A 14,376-nucleotide genomic window follows, 5' to 3' on the forward strand; every position below is an offset into this window, starting at 1 on the left:
AGAATAAAACAAGGAAACACAGAACTCAAACTATATTGTCACTCAGTTTTTAAAAGGCAGTTCAAGGGCCTCAGGGACTCTTTTCATCTATTATAAGTACTGGCAATATGATGTGACTGTAAACGTAACTGGATACCAGATGAAGTGAATTATCCAAACTGCAAAGTCTTCTACTTTCATTCCATTTAAGCTTCAATTTAAAACAGCAACTGACGGGTATTATGATAGATTTAATATGAACCATTTCTGACACAATAAAATTAGAAGGATTTTTTTGAACCACTGAACAAATATATAATTTACTAAGCATGAAGATAAGTCAGAAATTGAATAGGGTGTTCCCAGCATGGAAGATATTGCACCTTATAGTCTGCCCCTGAGAAGAATGAATATCTTTGTCTTAAACATTTTTCCCCTAGAGAAATATTTTAGTGAAGAAAATAACTGTAGGACTGGACAAGATCAACAAAGACAAGTTCTATAGAGAATAAAAGGGCATATTCCTGATTCAAAAGATTTCAAAATACACATTTTCAATTTTGTCAATTTAGAATGTTCTAAATAATTTTTTTCCCATTTAAGGAAGAGCCCCCTTACAGTCACTTTGTTTCCCACTTAGCTACCAGTCTTAATTATGCTATTATACTATACTTCTTATATGCTATCCTCCACCACTCTCCCTCCCAATTTGTTTATGAGCCTCTTGAGGACAGCAATTTTCTTTTCTTAAAAAACAAACAAACAAACAAAAAACACTTTAGTGTTTAGTACAGAATCTGGCACATAGTAAGTATTTAATAAATGTTTATTGACATATTTTTTTTAAGTGATATGCTTTTTTCCTCCATTTTGCTGAATAGATGTTGATAAAATGTCCTACATATTTTTCCTCAAAACTAATTCACTTCATAAATAATTTGTAACAATAAAAAGTACACATTTTTTCAATAAGAAAATGAAAACTTTTTAATTCTTTGATTTAATTAAAAACATATTTAACTACAAAGCATACAGATTTTTACTCTGCCACACTGTGAATACTCTGCCACCACCCCACTCTCAGAAGACAAGGTATTTCACATTTCACTTCTCCTTGATGTTATCCACTGTTAAGGTTGGGAAGGGGACCCAAAAAATTTGGGGTCAGAGACTGGTGTCATGAGATGTCTCAAAAGAATTTGCAGGATTGAACATATTTCCTAGTCAATGGCAAAGTTTTACTGTAATTATAGTACCATTACAAGCAGACTAAATTCCAAGTGAATTTAGCAAAGTCCTAAGAGAAGAGATAGCTTTATCCAGCTTTCTATCATTGACATGCTAATTTTATGGCCCAGAGGTAGGGCCAGGGCCAGGGCCAGGGAATAGTCTCTGGAATTTGGTTTTCACTGACCAAAAGATTATCACTATTATCTCAGGAGTTTGTTCTGTGGAACTATCCTGAAACCAGAAGCTATCTGACAGTCAGTAATGAATTGAGCAGTAGTCTCTTCAGAATCAGACATATTTTGTTTTCAGATTGGGAAGGTGGGAAGTCCCTGAGGTAGACTCAAAGAGAGAAGATTTAGGATTATTGACTTAATTGTTAGAACAGAAGTCCCCACCTAAAATCAAGGGACCTCAAAAGCATTGCTGTATTATATCACCACCATCTTTAAGAATTGGCTCAAATTTCTAAAAATTGTGTTTCTTCATTTTTAGGGATTCCTAATTCTACTTAACAGTCATATTAGCCTTTAAATAGGAAATTTTACTTCAAACCTATAATAATAAACATACACATATTTTACCCAAAAGTTTATGGGCTGAATTCCTCTTATATTTTCTCTGGGAGAAGGAGGGAGTAAGAATTGATAACAATTTCATTCTTATATAAATTGACCTCACCAAGTTCCAAGTCCAAAGTTTCTCTGGACTTGTGTAAGAATATACTAATATCTCAGGATTTTCCTGCTAAGATGACAGCAATATTCCTTTTGGAATCTAAACTCCTATGTCATGATGGCTTGAGTCCCATATCCAAGACCCCACTTGTTGCATTTAGAAATGAAAATGACAAATAAAATAGACTAGTCCCTAAGTCTGTTTCTTGAGACTAAACGGCCTAAAGGGAGAAAGGGAAGGTCTGACTACCTTATTATCTCACTCTGCATTATGTCTGTACTTCTATTTAATATGACCTTCACTCCTGGATGCCACTGAGAGAGTCAGAGATAGACAAAAAGAGAGATAGTCAAAGAGAGAAACAGCAAGAGAAAAAAGAAACAGCTATGGCAGGCGAAATAATTCAAGTAACAATGGTTCAAGCTTCTGAACACATCAATTCATTAAGCAATCATGCCAATTGCCCAACAGAGCAGTACCAGTAACTTTCATTAGCTTTGGCACTGCATCCCAAATATAGAAGGAGAGAAATTTTTATAATTAGTTATGAGAACTGTTGAAATGTTGGGTTTCCACAGTGTTGCAAACTTTGAGGTAGTGCTGGATTGGGACAGTGGGTACCACTGACCAAAAGATTTTCAGAATGTGAGAGGTTAAGGAAGATTATTATTCACAGAACAATTAAGTGATCAACAGAAGCCTTGAGCAAATAAGGAATTGGGAGGGTAGGAAGGCATAGGTGGATGCAGCCAATCAGAAAGAGTCTTGTGATTCTGAAAAAAACACAAACTTAAAATGATAGCCCCATCCAATCCAAACTAGTTGGGGTCAATGACCTGACTTGACCAAATCACTACTGTGCCTGCTTAATAAGCTAATTGAATATTAAACATCACACCCCAGAAGAGGAGTTTTCTGCCATTTTAGAACATGAGATGTATGATTGGGGGGTGGAGGAGAGGGGGTGACATGTTTTATACATATTAAGGGGAAACATGTATTGGGTATATCAGAAAGATTGTAACCCAGATGAAATGGACCAATCTGTTTTCTGAAGTGAGGGGCTGCCTCACACAAGCAAGTATAAAGGTCCCCCTACTTCTGTACTTCGTGCCTCCTCGTCCTGGAGAGGAGTGGGGCCCACTTCTGGCCAGAAACGTTAAGATGATTCCTTAAGATTCTTCTTTAATAAATTTTCCTTAATATCTGATTTTCAGTGTCAAGAATGCTATTTCTAAAATTAATTTTAAAAGGTCAATTAGTTAAAAGTAAACAATAAAAATAACAAATTAGGTAATCTGATTTCTAATTGAGGAAAGATTAAGGACTTTCCAAGTTAGGAGGGGGAGAGTGAATAGGTATAATTCTGTTGAGTGGGGAGATACCCTAATAGCAATGGGGGTTTCCAAGATGGTGTCTCCAAGATGATGTCTCCAGGCCATTGTTATAGATTTTGCAAAAGAATTCACAGTTCCAGTCTCCAAGTGAGGTTTTGAAAAAAAGGGTTTATTTTCACTGAGAAATTCTTTCTCTCAGTGTGTCCCTTCCCAATTAGGAAGATAGCAAAGATTGGGATACAGAGTTTTGATTTTATTTAGCTTTCTATGGCTTGGGGCTAGGGAGTGATTTGAGGGGCTAATTTCCAAATCAATAAAGGATGATGATTGTTTCCTAGGCCAAAATGATTCCTAGATCTATTGGAGGTGAGAGTTTCCTAAGGGAACCACAGTAGTAGAGTGAGGATCATTTAGGAATTTTCCCAGAGGCCAAGAGGGGTTGGGATTCAGGGTTTTTACAACCCAAGTCCACCCTCACCCCAAAGATCAGGGTTACACAGAGTCCTATTACATAATTTCCTTGAAATTAGGGGAAAAAAAAGAAGTGTCCCACTCCCTTCAAGTCTTGATATTCAAAAACAATATGAGACCATTTTTCAGATAAGACATATGGGTTGTTTGAAATGTATAATTGTGAAAAAAAACTTGTATTAATCTTAATATCTGACAGGTTTCCAGTCAGCATATCTTAAATCTTCAATTCATTATCTTTAAATAATAGGTAGAGATGGTCCAGCCTCCTAGCCACGCTGTTACTTTCAAACAATGTAACAAAGCCCTCTCACAATTCCCATAACTGAATCAAGTTTTGCATAGAATAGAAATTGGACTACATCCCCTATTGAATAGAAATAAACTGAGATGAGAGAAAGAAACAGAGAAGGAGATTGTCCCAGTCTTATAGTTTTAAAGATAAAGGTTATTCCAGTTATGAATCCAATGGAAAGTCAATTCACTGACATGGAATTGGAGAATGCAGAATTTTTTTCCCAGAAGCAGGTCTCTGTTTTCTCCCACATAAGTGTGTTTATATTATATGATTTGAGTATATGCCAAAACTGGATTACATGGAGGGAGGGGGGAGGGAGGGGAATGATTGCACAGAGAGAGGAAGGGAGAAAAGAGGAAGAGGAAAACCTGAACTTTCATTAGAATTCAGCAAATTGGTGAAACAAGGATGCCCATTATCATCACTATTATTCAACATTGTACTAGAAATGCTTGCTTTAGCAATAAGAAAAGAAAAAGAAATAAAGGAATTCAAATAAGCAATGAGGAAATAAAGCTATCATTCTTTGCAGATAAATGATGACACAGAGAATCTTATAAAATCATCCAAAAACCTACTGGAAACAATTAACAGCTTTAGCAAAATTGCAGGATTTATAAAATAAACTCACCAAAAAAATCATCAATATTTCTATATATTACTGATAAAGCCCATCAATAAGAGATAGAAAGAGAAATTCCATTTAAAATTACTGTAGACAAAATAAAATACTTGGGGGTATACCTGCCAAGGCAAACCCAAGAACAATATGAACACAATTACAAATCACTTCTCATACACAAATAAAGTCAGATCTAAACAACTGGAAAAATATCAATTGTTCATGGCTAGGTTGAGCTGATATAATAAAAATGATGATTCTGTCTAAATTTACCTACTTATTTAGTGCTATGTCAATCCAAATGCCAAAACATTATTTTATAGAACTAGAAAAAATAATAACAGAATTCATCTGGAAGAACAAAAAACCAAGAATATCAAGGGAATTAAGGGGAGGGAAAATGATGGTGGCTTAGCAATACTAAATCTAAAATGATATTGTAAAGGAACAATCATCAAAACTCTTTGGTACTGTCTTAGAAATAGAGTGGCAGATCAGTGGAATAGATTAGATATATACAACACAAAAATCAAGGCCTAGAGTAATCTAGTATTTGATAACCCCCCAAACTCCAATTTCTGGAATAAAAACTCACTATGTGACAAAAAAACTTCTGGGAAAACTAAAAAATAATATATCAGAAAATCAGCAAAGACCTAAATTTTACGTCCCATACCAAAATAAGATCAAAATAGAAATATGATTTGGGCATAAAGGATAATACCATAAACAAATTAGGAGAACAAAGGATAATTTATCTATCATATCTTTGGAGAAGGGAGGAATTAATGAACAAAGAAGAACTAGAGAACACTATGGACAACTTTGATTACATTAAACTAAAAAGTTTTTGCACAAACAAAACTAACAGAAATAACAATAAAAGGGAAGTACAAAGCTGGGGAAAAAACCTTTGTAGCCACTCTTTCTAATAAAGTTCTCATTTCTAAAATATATAAAGAACTGTGTCAAATTTATAAGAATACAAGTCATTCCCCAATTGATAAACAATCAAAGCATATGAATAGATAATTTTCAGATGATGAAATTAAAGCCATTTATAGTTATATGAAAAACTGCTCTAAATCACTATTGATTAGAGAAATGCAAATTAAAACAACTCTGAGGTAACACCTCACATCTCTCAGATTGGCTAACAGAAAAAGGTAATGACAAATGTTTAAGGGGATGTAGGAAAAATGGGAAACTAATGCATTTTTGGTGCAATATATATGCTATAAAAGTGTGTATACTTTTTGACCCAACAGTGCCATTACTGGGTCTGTATGCCAAGAAAATCATAAAGGAGGGAAAAGGACCCACATGTGTAAAAAATATCTGTAGCAGCTCTTTTTGTAATAGCAAAGAATTGGAAAATGATTAGATGCCCATTAATTGGGGAATGACTGAAAAAATTGTGGTATATGAAGGTAATGGAATATTATTGTTCTAAAAAAATGATGAACAAGCTGATTTTAGAATGGCTTGGAAAGATTTACACAAACTGATGCTGAGCAAAATAATCAGAACAAGGAATATATTGTACACAATAACAGTAAGAATATGAGATGATCAACTGTGAAAGATTCAGTTCTTCTTAGTGGTTCAGTAATTCAAAGCAATTCCAATAGACTTTGGAAAGAAAATTCCATCTGCATTCTGAAAAAAAACTAAGGAGACTAAATGTAAATCAACACATGCTATGTTCACTCCTTTTTCATGGTTTTTCCCTTTTGCTCTAATTTTTCTCTTTCAACATCTTTCATAAAGCAATGTGTGTTTAAAAAAAAATTTTAAACCAATTCAGCAAATTGTAATTTGTATTCATTCCCAGTGAGTACCAATGACATCATGAGGGTGCTGAATTGGATTCAAGTGATCTTCATCTTGTTCTTTCTAAATTAATGTCTTTCTCAAGCTTCAGTTAGTCTAAGACAAAGCTCATTTATTAAGTGAGAGCTAGATACAAATTGAGACAAAAGATGGCCTAATTTACTTTCACAAAAAAATTTATCAATCTGGGAGGGCAAGACCCTCAAAGCTAGGACAAGGGTGGCAAGAAAGTGTGGCAAGTGTGAGAGCCTGGAGAATTGATTCAGAGAAATAATCAAAGGGTAGGAGCTTGTAACATTGTGTGTGTGTGTGTGTGTGTGTGTGTGTGTGTGTGTGTGTGTGTGTTATGGAATTCTTTGGCAATCTGATAAGCCTATAGATGATCCCCTCTTAGAATCATGTGCATAAAATAAAATACCAAGGCTTATAAAAACACAATTATATTGAATATAAATGTCACATATTATTAAAATACATTAACAATTCCTAATGCCATCTCTTTAGTCCATAAATAGCCTTTAGGGCATCATAAAAGCATTTTGGATATTACTATCAGTATAAAACTGAATTTTTTATCTACTTTTTTTTTAAATTGAACTAAGAATCCTGCATCTCTCTAATATTTACTTGTTCTTTACTTTTGATGGAATTAAATGCTGCCTTCTTAGAGACAGATGAGCTATCCTGCTGGTAAACCCTATAGATTTTTCATTTTTCATTTATCAGCTTCTGAATCTCACCATCATTTTCATCAGATTAATCTTGATGTTTGTGAATGTTTTGATCCAGATAAGTAAATGCAGCTCTGTACACCAAATCTCTGAAAGTTGCCCACTCCTTTTCAGCTCCTCTGTTGTCAAACATGTTGGCTCAGCTTTCCTTCCAAATGTGCAGTGAACAGTTCCTTCTAAAAGAAATGCCCTAATTTGTTGACACAAAGTCTTTTCATAATCCTCTTGCCTTAGGGCTATTTGAAAAGAATAAGTGTGTGATCAGTGCACATATATTACCTTCATTACTCTCACATATTGACTATTTCTTTTCCTTACAATGACATGGGCTACTAAATTTGCTATGATGGTGCATCCAGTAAGTTTTACTGAATTTAGGCAAACAGAAAACAGTGTTGGTCATGAGGTCATGAGATGCAAAAATCATCAGTAGTAAGTGACTATTGCTGCTGCCATTTTTTATTTTATTCCTCTCAAGTTCTCCCTGCTCTATCTGGAAAGCTGTGTCTGCCAGAATTAAAGTCACCCAGAATTACAAGCTTTTACTATTTTGGCACACTGATAAGGTTCGCCATGGAGGAAGCATAGGCACTGGTGAGGATAGCATGAGCCGTACTAGTAGCAATTACATTATCATGAACCTGTAATTCACTCTTTTGGTAAGCATCCAAGCTTGTTGACTAGGTCAATTTTTATTGCAAGACATATGCCAGGTTCACATTCCTCACCTTTACTGCAGCCACTTCAGAAAAATGTGTACCCGACTTTGGCTTCAGTTAGCGAGCCTTCATTTTTAATCTTGTTTCACTCAGGAATGCCATTTGGATATGATATAAGCATATATATAAACATGTGCCTATTCCATATACTAATGATGAGTGGAATCATCTTTGCAAAAGTTTTTTTTTGCATTTTTTTGCATATTTTGACCGCAGGGTGGGATCCCTGATTGCTATGGTAAACAAACCAGGCAGACAATTAATAGGACATCCTTGGGAAAAGATGCACACAGATTCACTAAAGGAAATAAGTCCTAAAAATTAGACCTGACCAAGTGAAATTTATCTTTCACTTGGTCAGATCTAATTTTTAGGAATTATTTCTTCATGAGACATCATGAAATAATAAACATCAAAAGGATGAAAAAAATGAATTGAAATAAAAAGTAATGCAGAGGGACTAAATAGAAGGTGATTACAATTGTTAAGGCAAGAGATAATGAGGATATGAACTAGGGTGGAATCTGTGAAAGCTGATAAATGTATGATAAATGTTGGGAATATAGAAATAGTGAGAATTGACAACTGACTGGTTACAAGAATGAGGGACAATGAAAAGTCAGCATTATAACAAGGTTGCAAATCTGATGATAGGAAGGATGGTGGTAACTTTGACAGAAATAAAGAAGTTGGGGAGAAGAGAGGATAATGTGGTAGAAATAAGTTGGAGATAAGGAACTTTGATTTAGATTTGTTGACTTTGAGATCTTTATGATTCACTTTTACTTATGTATTATATATATACATATATATATGGATATAATAATATGTGGAAAATTTCAACCCATTTTAAAGGTCAATTTTTTGGAGTATAACCGTATGTGAGTATAATTGTAATTATATTGATGTTTCTTTAAGTTTTTTGGATCAATGTACATTTTTTGATAATTAAATAGAATAAATTGCTATCTAATCTAATTCAAATTGAGTATTTTTTATTACCCTTTTGGGGAGATCTTAGAAATGAGCCAAAACCTAAACTTTCCTCCAGAGTTCCATGGTGGTGGTGTAAAAAAAAACTAAATAGAGGAACAAAAAAAGAGTCTGCTTCTGACCTGTGTCTATAGGTTCAAAAGAGAGGAGTCTCTTCAGTAAATAAATAAAGCAGCATCCCAAACTCTTGAATTTAATAGGAGTTTATTACATTTAGAAGTCATATCTCCTTTTAGATAGTAAGCTCCAAAGAAGCCTATTCTACAAACTTTATTTTTTCCACACCCAGAATCCTCTTCATATAATAATAAGTGTTTTTTTTTTGTTTTTTTTGTTTTTTTTTAGAATTTGGTACTAGAACCCTTAGAGGAAGCTAAAGTCAGAATTAGGAGCAACTGAGTTCATGCTCTCCCTTCCCCTACACATACTGATTCTAGGCAAGATAATCTCTCAGTGTCCTAGGAAAATTATTGTTTTTTTTTCTTTTTTATGGAGGAGTCAATCCATGTCTATAAAGAGAATTTTCTCACTGGAAGTTTTTAAAACCAATTAAATCATGTCTGAATTGAAAAATTAAATTGAATGGTAATAAGAGAATCATTTAACAATGCTCCCAATTCCGTTGGAGACAATCCTGAATACACAAAAAAAAAAAAATATGAGTAGAATAAAATTTAAATGTCTTCAAATAAAATTCTCAATCATATGATAAAAAGATGGAGGCTTAAACATGCTTTCTGAATCTCATAACTTCTAAAGTTTTCCAAAATAAGAATTATTCTGAAGTAAAGCAATTGAATCTCCATAGTTTAAGACACCAAGGACATTAACAAGGTAACAACTCAATGAACTAATAAAAAAGAATTCCTAGCATATTCACTCAACATCTATTTTACAACCAACCCTCATATTTTGGCCAGGTGGCACAGTTCTTGGATCGACCCAGCAACTGCTTTACTGTTACATTACCTCAACCCTTATTCTGGTCCTTACTCCACTATTCACATATAAAGAGAACAACTAAATTCTGCCCTTTCAAAGGTAGAGGTACAGGAAAGAACAACTTTGATTTTCTGAGTCGTATGTCATTGTGCTATGCTTTATAACTGTTCAGTTAGACAACTAAAGAATAGAGAAAATTATGGCAGTGTACCAACATATATATTAGGCTTCAAATAAAACTATGCAATAAATAACACAGGAAAACTTTCCAGAACTTCTGAACATAGAAAACAAAGTACAGGGGCATCCAGATGAAGTTAATCATTTCCCCTATCAAATGAACTGGTGTTGTGAGCTTTTTCTTCTTAAGACGCAGCCAGGTGATAAAAGTTCAGATCTTTTATTATCTCCAATATAGCCCGGTTAGCTTAGAGGCATATCTCTCTGCTTGGTTCCAAGAGCTCTTGCCACTTTGTCCTTTGCTTCTGCCTCTGCTTTCTTCAGCCTCCAGAGCCAGCACCGCTCTTCATGTCATTCCGGTGAAATCTCGACTTGTAGCTTCTTCCTCTGAAGAACTTCTTCGACTGGCCCATTGGCCTATTTATGCTCCTTCCAGAGAGAAGGATTATGGGTTTTCTCCCATAGTGCTCTCTGGCCCAAAGAGTTTCAAGGGAGGTATGAACTCATTTAACTCCAATGAGTAAAGGTGTGAACACAAGCCTTGTATTAATTAGTTCTACTTAGTACCTTGTTTCAGATTCTGCCCAAAACATCTTCTTGTAAGATTAGATCAACTCTAATTAGTTAGCAGTTAGTAAGGATTCCAACAAACTGGAATCAGTCTTTCTTCTCTGGGTGATTTGAGCCACACAAAACAAGCCAGAGATGGAAAATCAGGACCCAATCAGAAGTTTAATTTCAGAATGAGGAAATGGTATTTGCAAACAGAAGCCTCAGTGCCTAAGAAGGAAGACAACACTGTTAAGGCTGAGACCACTTATATATATGAAAGGATTTGGAAATAACACAACCATTTTTATATCTCAAGATAGTTCTGCAAAATTAGAAGAGATATAAAATGGGAGAGGAAAGGAAGAAAATAAAAAGAAACATGTAACATAGGTCCACGAGAGATAATAAAGGAATTACTAATGTAATTTCTCAAGAAGTAGAAGGCTAATAGGAATGGTAAAGGGGCAAAAGGAAAGTTTGAAACAAAGAAAGAAAAGGAAATATTTTATTCAGTTATGTGACAGAATGCTATTAAAGAATACTTTCATAGAGATAAATCTTAACTAGAATTTTACTGAAAATATTGAGGACAGTCATTCCAAACTCCCCTTTCTTTCTTCTTCCTAATCTCATATTACCTACATGTTTTCTATCATCTACTTTTTTTTAACCCCTCTCTCACATCATCAAATGGCCCTTTTCCTTGCCAGTGTTAACATCTTTTCATGCAAAACTAACTTTATTCCAAATTTATCAATTGAAGTCCTGGTCAGCACTATTCTCTCAGTCACTTATAGGTGCCCTCCTTGAATCTTTATTTTTTCTCAGCCCAACCCACCCCACACTATCTAATTTGTTGCTAAAGCCTGCAATTTTTACCTTTGTTATATCTAATATTCCCCTCTGATCCTCCTCTATTATTTCCACCCATGTGGATCCAAGCTTCAATTCATCACACCAACAATAACAAGTTGATAATCCTGCCACAAGTCTTTCTCCATCAGTCCATCCTCCTTCATTCAGTCTATCTTTCACTTAGCTGATGGAGTGATTTTCCAAAAAGGTTGGTCTGGCCATGTTACCCACTCACTAACACAATAAACCTAGTCATTAGATAGATTTATTCCCTACAAATGGAAAACTCTCCCTGCTCGGCTCCTCCTTTCGAATTCCTTGACTTTTTTCAATTTCCAGTTACAATCTTATCTTCTGCAACACTGCCTAGTGTAGCCCAAAACTGAATAAAATAGAATTGGTAAATACTTGACAAAATAAAAATACATACTCTTTGGTGAAGATACCATATCAGAAGCCACATTCAGGGGATGGAATCTGTTTCTCCTCTGGACTCACTGTTGCTAATTCTTGCTGAGAAATAAGGTCAGGAAGTTGTTCCACTGCCTTGGTATTCAAAGAGAAGGGAAAGACATCTGTGGAGTCCAAAGTGGGTATTCAAAGTGGATTCAGATCACCCTTTCCAGTGACAACATGAAATCACTAGAGAAAGTCTGTGCTGCTCTAACTAGAAAAGCCAAACAAAAGGGATCTGTTCAAATATTGACTAAGACATTTCAAATCACATTTAGAAAAAGTCCTTGTGGTGAAGATTCAAAAACTTGATATCTGCATACATCTCATTGATTTGCACAGTCTTTCTGAAACTGTAAAACAATTCTCTTCTATCAATCACTGTAGAATCAGGTGTAGAAGTTTAACTCACTATTGCAGATGCCTAATAATCATCTCTTAATAAATCGATTTCAACTATTAAAAATAAATACAGTTGTTCTTTCTAATTCTTCTGGGAATCATTGTATCCAAGAGTGAGGCAAGCAGAAAAAAAAAATTGAGGAAGGGATAAAGGAGACAGCTAGATAGCATAGTGAATAGAGCAACAGGAGGACCTGAGTTCGCATGTAACCTCAGACACTTAACACTTCTGGGCTGTGTGATCCTGGGCAAGTCACTCAATCCCAATTGTCTCATAAAAAAAAGATATAAAGAAAAACAGAAAACCTATTAAACAAAACAACAAAAAATACATTAAGAAGAAAAAAAACAGAATCATAACTTTAAAATTTACAACTTTGAAGTGACTGGATTAAATGACAAGCAGCTGTACTGCTGAGACATGGCCCTGAGTAAGAAGGAACTGACACCTGGTGAGTGCAGAAGCAGCAGGGCAGAGGCACTGCTGGCTATGAGCACTTGCAGGAGTATGAAGCTCTTGATTTAGGGTTCCTGGTCACAATGGAGAGCTGAAGAAAAGTTTGAGACACCATCTTCATATCCCACATTGGATGTGATTATAATAATACCTCTTATTAAGAAAAATTAACTCTACCATTGAAACATATTATGGGAGTAAGGAAGTTTGAGAATCATCTTCAAGGAGGACAATTTAGTAAGAAAAAAAAAAAGCTTCTACCACAAAGAGTAACATGAAATGGATCCATGCCCAGAGTGAATTTATATAACTCAAAAAAGAATTCAAAAATCAAATGGGAGACATTGAACAAAAAAATTAAAACCATCCAAGAAAAACAAGATTCTTAAAAAAATGTTAACCAATTCAAAAAAGAGATACAAAGCCTCGAAGCTGAAAATAACTCTGAAAATTAAAATCAGGCAAGAGGATCCAATGAAGATATGAGAGACCAGGAAATAACAAAAGAGACTATAAAGAATAAGAAAATAGAACAGAATGTGTAACATCTTGTAAGAAAACCAAAAAATCTGGAGAACAGATCAAGAAAAGAAAATATAAGAATAATTGGATTATCAGAAAGTTTGCCCCAAAAAAGAACTTTGACACAATAATGAGGGACATGATCCAAGAAAATTGTCCTGGAATTATAGAACAAGAGGGAAAAGTAGAAATAGAAAAAATTCATTCATCATCACCTCAAAGAGATCCTTTGTGGAAAATACACAGGAATATATTATTGCCAAATTTCAAAACCCTCAGATCAAAGAGGAAGTTTTGCAAGAAACAAGAAAAAAACAAATAAAAATAAAATTGCACAAGATTTATCAGCAGCTACAATAAAAGATGGCAGGTCTTGGATTCATATCTACAGAGAAGCAAAAAATATATCTAGCAAAAATTACCTATAAACCTGGGTGAGGAAAAATGGATATTCAATGAATTTGGAGATTTTCAGGACTTTCTATCAAGCAAACCTGAACTTAACAGGAAAATTAACACATTACTGCCAAGAACAAAGACTAACTTTAAGGAACTCAACATGAACAAACTGTTTAAACATGGACAAATTGTGTATGGTTTTTCAACATAGGAAATGTATACTTTATGTTTAAGATTTACATCAACAATAGGATAAACTCAAAAGAAAGACTGGCAGGGTAAAGGTAAAAATACTAATCATATTTTGCAAATGAGGTACAGAGGGAAAATAGAGAGAGAAGCATCAGAGGGGGAAGGAGAGCTCATAGTTTTGAAAACCTACTCACATCGGGAAAAGGTACATAGGCAACATTACAGATATACTATGAAGGGTATAGCACCTTCCAAAATCTATAAAGAAATAAGAGAGGATAGACAAGTTGATTGAAAAGCAAAGGGTGATGGAAAAAGACAAAGGAGGGATCCCTGGGTGGAAAGATTAAATGATAGTAAGCCATGTTATGGAGCAGAATTTAATGAAAGAATTAGCAAGGATAGGAAAACTATATGTGTAAGAGAAGTGTGTATATGTATGTATATGTCTATATATGTCTACATAAATATATCTTTTCTTAACTGTAGCTTGCTTGAGATTGGGGAGGATAAAATGGAGATATGTGTGTGTCT

The 14,376-nt window shown here is 34.5% G+C and overlaps 1 pseudogene; it reads left to right on the forward strand.

Moving 5' to 3' along the window:
- Window positions 1-2,297: 2,297 nt before the first annotated feature.
- On the forward strand, window positions 2,298-12,298 carry LOC127544795 (40S ribosomal protein S20-like; annotated as a pseudogene).
- Window positions 12,299-14,376: the final 2,078 nt, after the last annotated feature.

The sequence above is a fragment of the Antechinus flavipes genome, chromosome 1, assembly GCF_016432865.1.
Source record: "Antechinus flavipes isolate AdamAnt ecotype Samford, QLD, Australia chromosome 1, AdamAnt_v2, whole genome shotgun sequence".
In the NCBI taxonomy this organism is placed as follows: Eukaryota; Metazoa; Chordata; class Mammalia; order Dasyuromorphia; family Dasyuridae; genus Antechinus; species Antechinus flavipes.